The sequence below is a fragment of the Chlorocebus sabaeus genome, chromosome 1 (genome assembly GCF_047675955.1).
Source record: "Chlorocebus sabaeus isolate Y175 chromosome 1, mChlSab1.0.hap1, whole genome shotgun sequence".
Classification (NCBI taxonomy): domain Eukaryota; kingdom Metazoa; phylum Chordata; class Mammalia; order Primates; family Cercopithecidae; genus Chlorocebus; species Chlorocebus sabaeus.
In genome coordinates this window covers 82,813,420-82,823,231 of record NC_132904.1, presented here as the reverse complement: position 1 = coordinate 82,823,231, position 9,812 = coordinate 82,813,420, and the positions used below count along the sequence as shown (strand labels likewise).

General features: G+C 41.0%; 1 non-coding gene across 1 annotated transcript; it reads right to left on the bottom strand.

Annotated features, from left to right (window-relative positions):
• Nucleotides 1-3,314: 3,314 nt before the first annotated feature.
• Nucleotides 3,315-3,420, bottom strand: LOC119626678 (U6 spliceosomal RNA). The gene has a single exon (XR_005242825.2). It is a non-coding gene; the product is annotated as a U6 spliceosomal RNA (small nuclear RNA).
• Nucleotides 3,421-9,812: the final 6,392 nt, after the last annotated feature.

Genomic DNA, 9,812 nt, shown 5'->3' with positions numbered 1-9,812 from the left:
GCTCTCAGTTTCTGCCGTAAGTTTCTCTACGCACTTACATATTTAGGAACATGCAATGGTATACAGGGCCAGGCATTTGGGAAAAAGATGGGTGGACTACCCTGGCAGAGGGAAGTATTTTATCCCTGACATTAAGTCCTTTGCATGTCTGATTTTGAACTCCTAGGCCCAAGTGATCCTCTTGTCTCTGCCTTCCAGAGTTCTGGGATTATAGGCGTGAGCCACCACACCTGGCATGAAAAATGTTTCTCAGAATATCCCTATGAAATAGGTACTGCATATTGTTATCCCTAGTTGACTGCTGAAGCAGCTAAGGTAATCTCACCCAAAGTCTCAGGACTAGTAAGTAGCCAAACTGGGATTTGAACCACAGCACTTTAACTCCAGTGTTGGCACTGTTTACCGGCTGTGCTATGGGAGTCTCCTGGTGTTTTCTCTAATTTTTGCTAAATTTACTGTGTAAATGGACTCTTCTACAAACTTTTCTCCAGGTTAGATAGCTAGAAATGGAAAATTTTCATACCTACTTCCAAGTTGCTCTCTAGAAACTGTGATAACAACTGATACTCCCACAGAGTTTGACAGTGTCATTTCCCCTGAAGTTTTGCTAATGTTGGATTTTATTGTTTATTCGTTTTTGACAATCTGAAGATTAAAAATATTTCATACTTATTTTAAGTTACATTTCCTTATGTACCCATAAGACTGAACATTGTTATATGCTTATTGAAAACTTACATTTCTTCCTCCGTTTAATTACCTGTTCAATTCCTTGGTTCATTTTTTTTAATAGTTTAGTTTAATTTGTATTTTATATTCATTGATAAGTACTCTTTATGTATTAAGGATATTAATCTTTTGTTGTATATTTGGCAACTAATCTGTCCTTTTCACTCTTTTTTAACTTTTGCTTATGGTATTTTTGTTGTATGAAAGTCTTCAATTTAAAAAATAGTAAAACTGTATATTTAACACAGTTAATTATTAGTATTTTGGGTATAATAACTATATTTATGAATAAAATGACATCTGATATTTGCTTCAAAATGATCCAGTGAGGGTGGGCAGATAGATGAAATAAGACTGGCTATGAATTTGATGATTGTTATGTTTGGTGATGCACACAGAAGGGATCATTGCACCATTCAGTCCACTTCTGTAAAAATAAAAAGTTAAAACCCTCTAGTCAAATCGGTCCCTCTTATCTTTTGTAATGCTCTCTGTTCTGAAATTTGCTTAAGAGGAACTTTTCCATTTTCGTACTATAGAAATAGTCTCCTATATTTTGTCTTACTATTAATTTTTTTTTATTTAGCTCTTTAGTCAAGCTGAAAGTTACCTTGGGTTTGGTAAAAATCTAACTTTTATTTTTTTGAGACGGAGTCTCACTCTGTCTCCCAGGCTGGAGTGCTGTGGTATGAGCTCAGCTCACTGCAACCTCCACTTCTTGGGTTCAAGCAATTCTCCTGCCTCAGCCTCCAGAGTAGCAGGGATTACAGGCTTGCACCACCATGCCCAGCTAATTTTTGTATTTTTGGTAGAGATAGGGTTTTACCACGTTGGCCAGGCTGGTCTTGAACTCCTGACCTCAAATGATCCACCCGTCTCAGACTCTCAAAGTGCTAGGATTACAGGAGTGAGCCACCATGCCTGGCCCCAAAAATCTAACTTTTGTTTTCCAAACGGAAAGCTAATTATCCAGTGTGACTTATGGGATAATCCTTTTTTTTATTTCCAATCTTAAATGTCACCTTTTATCTCTAACAAATTCCCATCTATGCACATGCCTCAGAATGAATTTACTGAGTCTGCTCTATTAACTCATTGTTTTCATTACCATCTGTCTCTTCCAAATGAGCTTTAGAATCAGCTCATCAAGTTCCAGGAAAAAAAAATTCTGATTTTTTAATTGAGATTTTATTAGGTTTATAGATTTTTTTTTTTTTTAAAAAGACAGGGTCTTACTCTGTTGCCCAGGCTAGAGGGCAGTGGTGCAATCTCGGCTTACTACAACCTCTGCCTCCCAGGTTCAAGCGATTCTCATGCCTCAGCCTCCTGAATAGCTGGGATTACAGGCATGTGTCACCATGCCAGCTAATTTTTGTATTTTTAGTAGAGACAGGGTCTCACCATATTGGCCAGGTTGGTCTCGAACTCCTGACCTCAAGTGATCTGCCTGCCTTGACCTCCCAAAGTGCTGGGATTATAGGCATGAGTCACTGTACCCAGCCTTATAGATCAATTTGAGGAGAACTGACACCTTCACATTACTGATCCTTCATCCAGGAAATGGTACATCTCTCCCGTTATTTTTTGTTGTTTAGTGAAGTCATAAAGAATATTTATTGCTAGATTTAAGTATTTTTATTTTCTAAAACTTCCCATTCTCTTCATTTGGGAACTAATGCAAGATTTTTATTAACTTTTTTAATATTGGGCATCAAAAACTGCTTAGACAACTGTAGGTTTGCTAGTTTCTCACCTTGTCACTGTTGCTTGTATATAGCAAACTCTTTTCTTAAATTTAATTTTCCTTCATGGCTCACTGCAGCCTTGACTTCCTGGAATTAAGTGATCTTCCCACCTCAGTCCCCCAAGTAACTAGGACTACAGGCACGTGCTACCACACCCGGCTAATTTTTGTATTTTTGGTAGTTACAGGATTTCCCTGTGTTGACCAGGCTGGTCTTGAACTCCTGAGCTCAAGCAATCCACCCTCCTTGGCCTCCCAAAATACTGGGATTATAGGTGTGAGCCACCACCCCGGCCTAGTTTCCTATTTCTGTTTTGAGGTACCTGACTTAATGTTCTACAAGCAGTAATCAGTTTAAATTTTGTGGACCAACTAGGTAAAGCAGTTAATTATAATTATGCTATCATCATGCATGAATATAAATTAGAGTGGTGCAAATGCTTCAGTTGAGGTCTTTAAGTTTTTACGCCCACTAAATTAAAGATTGAGTAGCAAATCAAAATTAAAACTAGAGGAAAAGTCAAAGTTCAGCTTCTAGCTAGAGTCATTATAGCAACTCCAGGAAATAAATCTGCATGCACAGAAGGGAGAGCAAGAGGAAATAACTGTTGATCTCTAATATGAGCTCCAGGCAATTGTTTTTCTATTTCTTCAATACTTTCACGTTGAGATGACTAGAATTATGATTCTTTCTTTCATGTATTCCATTATATTCTCTGTCATATTTTTCTCTTGAAACCTGTCTCAGGAAGAGCCAACTTTCTGAAGGAGACAGAATCATCATGCCTTCACATTCCTAAAGATGGGGTAACCTGGGTTTGTTCTTTCTCTCTCCATATATTTTTAATATGGAAACTTCATGAATTTGTGTGTCATTCTTGTGCATGGGCCATGCTAATCTTCTCCGTATCATTCCAATTTTAGTATAGGTGCTGCCGAAGCCAGCAAAGGGTTTGTTCTTTCTAATCTCATTTGGTTCATTCATTCATTCATTCAACAAATATTCATTGAGCATCTATGACACTGGTTTTCAACCTGGTTACATAACGAAACCACCCAGGGAACATTTCCAAAATACCATTACCAGTTTTCACCCATAGATTAATGGAACCTAGGCCAGACCTATACATTTCTAAAGCTCCTCAAGCAATTATAATGCATATGAGGGTTGAACACAGCTGCCCCATGATATATTAGGTCCTGTGCAAACAAGAGGGGATGCAAATAAAAATAAATAATTGCTAACATTTATTGAGAATGCATACTGTACGTCAGGTACTATTCTCAGTTCCTTATGTGTTTTAACACATTTAATCCTCTCAACAACCCTAGAAGGTAAGTATTATTCAGTCTCACAAGAAAACTGAAGCACAGAGAGGCTAAGTAACTTGTCCAAGGTAACACATCTAGGAAGCGGCAAAGTCAGGTCCTGGAGTCCATCCTCACTTTTCTATGGTCCATCCATAGTATCATAGTCGAGCAAATAATGAAAACACAGGAGATATGTATCAAGAACACCTAAAGTGACAGGTGCAGGAAGGAGATAGGGTCAGGAAGGCTTCCTGTAGGAGGTGGCACTTCAATTAAAAAGAGGAAAAATGGAAACCAGAGAGGCAAAGTGGGGAGTAGAGTTCCTCAGATTCCTTCCTCCCTTGTCTTGCTACACAACCTGCCTCCCCTAGTCCCAGGAGCTCCGTCCTCCCTCTTCTCCACACTGAAAACACTGGAATGCCCTCAATCATCCTTAATACGCCTAACATTTCAACTGGGAAGTCTGAAGTCATGCACAATTACTCATGCAATTTTTCCTCCAGACAATAGGTCCTTCTGTGTGCTTCTCATTCAAATATATAAAGCTTCACTCTGTTGTTTTAAAAAAGTCTTTGTTGTAGAAACAATTCACAAATGTGTCAAACAAACATTGGTTCCCCACCCCCTTCTCTGTCCCCTCACCTGATTGGGATGCTAGCCTGCCAGGGACGTGTGCCCGCTTGCCGACTCTGCCCAGAATGGAAGCTAGCCCTGCATTTCACTTCACTTCTAACCAAGTGGGGCTCTAAGTTTAAGTTTGAGGTTAACCTCAGGGGGCATTTAGCCACACCTGCCACCCCCTCTGCCTGGCCTCAGGGGTGGGAACAGACTTCTGTTGGAGAAAGGGAAATGCTTGATGCTGCTAATTAACTGTGGGAGGAAAGGAAACCCTCTCCAGACACCAAAAATACCAAAGAAGAACATTATAAAAAGCAGCCTTTGTACCAGCCAGCCACATCATTCAGCCCAGCCCAGGCTGGAGGGAAAAATAACAACTCTCGCAGTCACTAAGTTCCTGCATCCCAAGTGGGCACCTCAGGAGGTCATGCCCTGAGTGAATGTCTGCTAGAGGAGGGGGTTCCAGGACCATGGCGGGAGTCTGGCTGCCTTCCCAGCTGGCCTTTGGCAAACCACAGGAAGCTGCCTGAAGCGGCATGTTTATAAGGTGACTTGTGAGACTTCCTTAGAATAGCAACAGGCCTGTTTCATAACTTAAAAGCCGAAGAGTGTGTGTCTGTGGAGGTATGAGGTGGAGCTGCAGGACTTTACTTTAGAGTCTGGGTAATCTCAGTAAGGCAGGTTGCTTTCCCACCCTGTGCTTATCAATTTAGGGGCTGATCCTTGCTCTGCAGATGGGACTATCTTAAACAGAGAAGTGTCACCTACCAGCCAGCCCAAATCCCTGAGGCTTGAGTGCTACAGGGCTGAAGTGAGTTTGAGTATCTGGGAGATACTCCCTCAGACCAGAGGGGAGTCTGTTGGGGAGGGCTGGAGTTGCTTTGAGAATTGGGATTTGTTCACAAGTAGGAGGGCAGTCAGGCTTTTTTGGCTGGGATCTTAAGTTAAAGAGGCTGCAGAATTTGGCTGCTGACCAGTATAGGGGAATGAGGTGAAATCTGAGGGTGGCCTTAGAATGGAGGATTGAAGACCTTAGAATTTGAAAGCTGCCAGAACTACATTGGAGGTTCTTGGAGGGCATGTTTACAGGGTCTGCCTTCTTTTATAGGGGCTGGGACTGATTCCCAAGACTCTAAATTGCCAAAACCAGGAAGTTGGGGTACTAGGATTTCATACCAGGCAAGTTTCCCAGTCTCTCACTCCAATAACATTTTTGCATCTGGGCAGACAAGGGGGAGATTCCGCCACAATAATACCACATGTGCAGGATCCTTGGCAGCTGCGCGTGTGGTGGCACATCCCTTTCCCTCCCTTCCTGTTGATATACGATCTCCTTTATAGACTCCTCAAGTGTCAGAGCTGAAAAGATTTTAGAAGCCATGTAGACCAATTATTTTATTGAACAGGAAAGGAAACAGAGAACCAGATAAAAATGACGGGCACAAGGACATATAGCTAGTTAGTAATTGCTAGGATTGAAGCCAGTTTTGTTGACAACCAGTCCAGGGATTTTTCCACAACAACACGCCCTTTATAACAAATAACATTCATATATCAGGGGCTCCTACCCATTCCATATTGTATTTCCCGTTTTACTCTCTTCCATGGAGAGTGCCTTGAACTGCACCTTGCTCATAGTTAAATGACTTTCTGAAAAGTTTCCACTATTTGGTATTTTGACAATAATAATAATAATAATAATAATAAAACCCTATTAGGTTAGAAAGAAAGAGGTTATCACAGCCAGAGGCTGCCCATGTGAAATGTGACCAGGGTGGAGGAGCAAATTCCCAGAGTCTAAGGCCTTGCTGCTCAAAGTTGTCCATGGACCAGTAAGCATGGGTATCACCAGGGAGTCCCACCCAGATCTGCGGAATCAAAATCTGCATGTTAACAAGAGCCTACATGATGTGACTAAGTTTGAGTAGTAGTACCTCTTTGAGGCAAGGCTCTGCAAAAAATCCTTCTCTTCCTCCCCAAATGCTTAACCTTCTACCATCTCACTCTTGCTCCTTTCTTCCACACGCTCTGTCCAGTGTCACTCTGTTAATCTGGTTCTGCCTTTTCTTGAAATTTTAAAGCCACAAAGGGGTGGAGCGGGGGTCGGAGACGGGGGGACTGGGTGTATTTTAATAGGGGACTGAAAATGGAAACTTTTGAGAAAAATAAAATATGGCCAATTGGGAAGATCTTTTGCAGCTCCAATGTCACGTTGTTAATGTCGAAATATAAACATCTACTATGTTTATATTGGCTTACTTGTAAAATCATCAACTTTGGTTATATTTAGGAATCTGATGGCTTGGAAAGCACACTGAAAAACTCTGAGAACAAAAATATTTTTCCCTTTAACTTTATGGAAAATAAGAAAATCTCTTTCAAAAAAACAATTCCAAGAACGTCTTTTCTCTACTTTATTATCCCCATCCACCATGGCACCATCGTACACTTTTTCCTCTTAGCTTTCTTGCTCTCTTTGTTCCTAGTTCAGTTTTCTCATTTCATTTACATTTTTTTAAAATTGGGGTTTTCTTACTATTTATTTTTTATTTAAAAATTAGGAAATAGAGAAGTAAAAGAAAGCACAACAGAATCCCGCTGATGTAGAAACTATGTAAACTTCTTATATGAAAGTATCTTAAACTGTTTTGTGCATATATTTATTAACAAAAATGGGATAATTCAGAATAATTAATATCTACTTTAAGTGGAACTATAAATTACTAACTTCTTTATATCTGTGAACATACCTCAACAACATTATTTTTGTTAAATTCTGCCATTGAAATTGTATCATGATTGATTTGGTAATATTTCTATTGCTGAATATTTAGGTACTTCAAACTTTTCACTGTTAAAAGCACTACTGGGCATGGCACAGTGGTTCATGCCTGTAATCTCAACACTTTGCGAGGCTGAGGCAGGAGGATTGCTTAAGGCTAGGAGTTCAAGACCAGTCTGGGCAAAATAGTGAGACCCTCGTCTCTATAAAAAAAATTAGCTGAACGTGGTGGCCCACCCCTGTGGTCCCAGCTACCCTACTCAAGAGGCTGAGGTGGGAGGATCTCTTAAGCCTGAAAGGTCAAGGCTGCAGCGAGCCATGATTGCATCACTGTGCTCCAGCCTGCAACACAGCAAAATCCCATCTCAAACAAACAAACAAAAAAGAAAAAGAAAAATAGAAAAGCAGTGAAAAGCAATACTGCATATTCTTAATGATTTTATTACCTTAAAAAACTATTTAATTAAGTCATGAACACATAAAGGCATCATTACACTTGTGAAAAAAATTTAAGATAACATGAAATTCTTTTTGACCCTCATTGCCAGCCCTGGTTCCCTTCCTCTCCCTCCTCCCTTGTTCCAGCTCTCCTACTCCCACGCATCTCAAGGAATCCAATCATCAACCCAATTTTGATGGGGATGCATGCGGTGCAGGGCACAGAATTAAGTAATGTAAAGATTTCAGTCAATGACACAGTCTCCACCCTAGTGAGGGAGAACAGGCATGCATTCATGGGGAGATGCAAATAACAATTATAAGCCATACGCTGTACCACCGAGCTCAAGTTAAGGTTAGGCAAACTGAGAACAGTCCCAATTACTGCTGAGTGCACATGAAGTCCTCTTCAATTTTCAGCAGGATCACTGCTCCAGGTTTTTACTTGATCTCCTTGCCTATAATCTCTTCCTTTCAACCCATCCAGTTTACTGCTGATAAAATAATCTCAAAAGCCACTCTTCTGATATGTATGATCTTGTTCATTCCCTACTCCTCTTATTCTGCCTGCTAAGAGTTTAAAGACTCAGCTCAAACTTTAATTTACTCAGTATGCAGCTACTGAGCACACATTAGGTGCTAATCACCTCTTCTAAAGCTTTCCTCACTCTAGGTTCCATGAGCAACTCCCTCTTGGTTTTTTAACAGATTCTACTTTGTTGGGACTGTTATTTTTCTGGCCTACCTCGACCCCAAACCATGAGTTCTTAAAGTACAGGACCTCCATCTTATCAATCTTGTACCCTCAGCACCCAGTACAGTGCTGGGTACATAGTTGATGCTTATATTTGTCTGCTCAATGAAAAGAACAAATAAATGAGCTTCCCAGAAATGTCCCACTGGTTCTTAACGTACTTTTAGGATTTGGAGGTTACTTCTTGCTTAGAGTAAGAAGCAACTGCATTAGGTGGCGGGAACAGAGGCAGCCTTTGAGGTGACATGTCCTAGCTCCTTAAAGGGACGTGTTGGTTCTTGCCCCATTCGAAGTCTTTGGATTCTACATTTGAAACAAACAGCCTATTGCTGTCTTTGCAATGTAAGAGGTACTAAGGAAGTGTTTGTTCAGAAAATAAAGAAAAGGGGTTTTTTGTTGTTGTTGTTTTTATTTTTTGAGATGGAGTCTCGCTCTGTCGCCTAGGCAGGAGTGCAATGGCACGATCTCAGCTCACTGCTACCTCTGCCTCCCAGGTTCAAGTGATTCTCCTGCCTCAGCCTCCTGAGTAGCTGGGATTGCAGGCACCTGCCACCCCGCCCAGTTAATTTTTCTATTTTTAGTAGAGACGGGGTTTCACCATGTTGACCAGGCTGGTCTTGAACTCCTGACCTCAGGTGATTCGTCCGCCTTGGTTTCCCAAAGTGCTAGGATTACAGGTGTAAGCCCCCACACCCGGCCAAAGGAAAAGTTTTAAAAAGATCCCAACTTTCCCTAGTTAGGAATTGAAAGTTTGTAAAGCTCAAATCTGTTCATGTTGCCCCCTTGCCTAAATGTCTTTGGTTGTTTCCCATTGCCGTTAGGATAAAGTTCAAAATTTTAAACTTGACCAACAAGGCCCCACATGGCATGAAGGCTGCCAACCTCACCAACATCCTGTCACATCTTCTTCTTAGGTCTCTTTACACTCCAGCCCCACAAGTAATTCCTTTGTTTCTCATGGGCACCACACTTCTTCAAAAATGCTTCTTTTGCCGGGAACACTCTCTGCTGTAACCGACACCCACACCCATGGCCTCACACTTCCCCATGTCACCTGGCTTGTTGTCCTGCATCCTCTTGTCTCAGCTTAGCTGTCACTGCCTAGGGAAGCCTCTCTGGACCACACTCTAAGTTATGTCACCCCACTGTACACTTGCATAGCACTCTGCATTTTTCCCTTACAACACTTCTTATTCGTGTAACTTGATAGTTAAGTGTGTATTATTGAATGTTTTCTTCTTAATCCCCACCTCCTGATTCCAGACTATAAACTTCAGGAGGACAGGATCCATGTCTGTTCTGTTCACTACTGTATTGAAAGGGTTTTACCTACATTATTTCATTCAGTTGAACAATCCTGCAAAGCAGATATCCTCATCCTTATTCAGCAGATGTGATAGTGATGTGTGAAGCTGATAGACTTGTGTGATAACGTC